At 49.9% G+C, this 2999-nt stretch overlaps 1 pseudogene; it reads left to right on the top strand.

Moving 5' to 3' along the window:
* Nucleotides 1-252: 252 nt before the first annotated feature.
* On the top strand, nucleotides 253-1518 carry LOC116545632 (annotated as a pseudogene).
* Nucleotides 1519-2999: the final 1481 nt, after the last annotated feature.

The following is a 2999-nucleotide window of genomic DNA, read 5'->3' as shown; positions in this document are numbered from 1 at the left end:
TGAATGCTGCTGAGTCTGGCCTTCTCCTTCTCTGTAACAACAGAGCAATAAAAATTTCTGGAGAGGAAACATGACCACATTTGCTTTTTTGGAAGGTAATTGTTGCAAGCAATGTACAGAAAAGACTGGAGGGTGGAGAGAACAGTTTCAGGGAGATCAGTTGAGGGGTGGTTGCACTTTTCCAGTATGAAAAATTGCAGCCTGAGGGAAGTAGGTTCTGCTAAAAATGCTGATACTGGGGGCTGACATGCAACAAGGAAGATACCACCAAAGTGCATAGCTAAAAGAAGGTCACCCCCAGAAGACGCCATCCCCAAAAACAAGAAGGTGAAGGTCTCACACAGGTCCCACAGCAGAGAACCAGGCTTGGTGCTCACACTGGGCCAGGGTGACATGGGCCAGCTGGGGCCGGGTGAGAATATGATGGAGAGGAAGAAGCCAGCCCTGGTATCCATTGCAGAGGATGATGTGCAGGCTGAGGCTGGGGGCATGCATACTGAATGTCTAAGCAAAAATGGCCAGGTCTACTCCTTTAGCTGCAATGATGAGGATGCCCTGGGAAGGGACACATCAGTGGAGGGCTTGGAAATGGTCCCTGGGAAAGCGGAGCTGCAAGAGAAGGTGTCAACAGGAGACAGTCACACAGTACCCCTCACCCAGGATGGCCAAGTCTTCCTCTGGGGCTCCTTCAGGGACAATAACGGTGTGATCGTACTGTTGGAGCCAATGAAGAAGAGCATCGTGCCTGTACAGGTCCAGCTGGATGTGCCTGTGATGAAAGTGGCCTCAGGAAATGACCACTTGATGATGCTGACAGCTGATGGTGGCCTCTGCCCGTTGGACTGCAGGGAACAGGGTCCGCTAGGCTGTGTGCCGGAGTTATTTGCCAACTATGGTGGCCGGCAAGGCCTTGAATGACTCCTGGTCCCCAAGTGTGTGATGCTGAAACCCAGGAGAAGCTGGGGCCAAGTGAGATTCCAGAATGCCTTCTGTGGCACCTATTTCACCTTTGCCATCTCTCAAGAGGGCCACGTGTATGGCCTCAGCCTCTCCAACTACCATCAGCTTGGAACTCCGCGCACAGAATCTTGCTTCAAACCCCAGAACCTAACATCCTTCAAGAATTCCACCTAGTCCTGGGTGGGTTTCTCTCGTGGCCAGCACCATAGAATCTGCATGGATTCAGAAGGAAAAGCATACAGCCTGGGCAGGGCTGAATATGGGCGGCTGGGCCTCTTGGAGAGGGCTGAGGAGAAAAGCACACCCACCCTCATCTCCAGGCTGCCTCCTGTCTCCTCAGTGGCTTGTGGGGCCTCTGTGGGGTATGCTGTGACCAAGGATGGTCATGTTTTCTCCTGGGGCATGGGCACCAACTACCAGCTGGGCACAGGGCAGGATGAAGACACCTGGAGCCCTGTGGAGATGACAGGCATAAAGCTGGAAAACCGTGTGGTCTTATCTGTGTCCAGCAGGGACCAGCATACAGTCTTATTAGTCAAGGATGAGGAACAGAGCTGATGTAGCCTGAGAGTGCCTGACTTCTGGCCTGCACAAATTCCCTCACAGAACAGGGAAGCAGTGACAGCTGCAGATCCCGGCAGGCCTCTATCCAGCCCTGAGCACTGTGTCAGCTCCTGCCTTTTCCCATCAGCAGAACAGAATCATTTTCCTCTTTTTCTTCTTCCTCTTTGGAATTCTCCTGGGACCTACAGAATGAAGTGGGAGGATGGACAGGAGGTTTTTCAGAAGGAACACGGCTCACTCCAGAGCTATGTGGTTGGATGTTTCTCCCCTCTTCCCTACCTTCCACAGTCCTGGCTGGCCCTGCTTTGCCTACTAGAAAACCAAAACCTCCTTCCCTGGGCTTTGGTGCCTACTCTCTGAGCAGCTGGAACTCCATCAAGTCCCATTCTAGTCATGTGCCCCTTTCCTGTCCCTAACAATCCACAAGCAAACAAATGGTACATTCATAAGACCCATCTGTCATGGACTCACGCCCAGAGGAATGCTCAGAAAAAGAAGAGCTGCATGGCTGTGGGCAACTCTAAGCCAAATATTTGGCTCAGAACTGGTGTTCATAGGACAAAAAAAAGTGACAAAGAAAAAAGTGTTTCTCCCAGAAGCACAAAGCATACTCCTGCCCCTCAGACACTGCCTGTGTACATCCCACCCATCCATTCAGCTTCACCTGCCGCCGAGGGCCTGGAATCTCAAAGAGAAGCCAGGCTGGGCAGAGCAGAGCACACACGGGGTGGGGAGAGGGTATAGAGGGTTTTATAAACAAACTTACAGTGATATTGAAAGAGGAGGGATTGAGGGAAGGGCAGAATGTTCGAGGGGCAGAGACTAGTCCTGAGATAGAAACAGTAACTTGTACTGTGGCTGAGAAAATAGAACACAGTTTTTGATTTTTTTAAATTGTAAAATATTTTGTAGGGGAGAATGAAATCTTTTAACACTTTTAATAAATGTAGAGTTTAATAAAAATGCTGATACTAATGAAACAGCTGTGGCTCTTTCCACTGTCCTGGCTCAAAGTGAAGTTTTGAACTGTTTTTTGGTTTTCTGAAACCACCCAAGTTGAGCTGCTTGTTCTTTTTGCACTGCCCAGTCCCTTCAGGTGTCCACAGTTGCATCCTTTCTTTTAGGGTCATTGAAAAGTGCTGGGTCATCGAAAAATATTTATAGTAGAGTTGAGATGTGTTGAGTGAAACATGAGGATGTACATGAGTGACATTTCTACTGGCTGCTCATGAAATGAGGTGCAAGCAGCAATCAGAGGAAGGCCTTCATGTGGGGCAATGAAGGCAATGCTAGCCATTCTGTCAGGATGTGAACAGCACTCCCTTGAACAGTGGTGGGCAGCCTTCAGCATGGCGTGGCTCCATCACCTGCCAACTGCCCTTGGGTTGGCCCTAATGGCCACTTTTAGGGCAGAAATGGAGTTCTTTCCAAGTATGATTTCTGCTCTTCTCTGTGTGATCCCTCTGAGCCATGCA

Source organism: Sapajus apella, unplaced genomic scaffold (assembly GCF_009761245.1).
Source record: "Sapajus apella isolate SASKATOON/1434 unplaced genomic scaffold, GSC_monkey_1.0 scaffold318, whole genome shotgun sequence".
In the NCBI taxonomy this organism is placed as follows: domain Eukaryota; kingdom Metazoa; phylum Chordata; class Mammalia; order Primates; family Cebidae; genus Sapajus; species Sapajus apella.
This window is presented reverse-complemented; position numbering and strand designations above follow the sequence as displayed.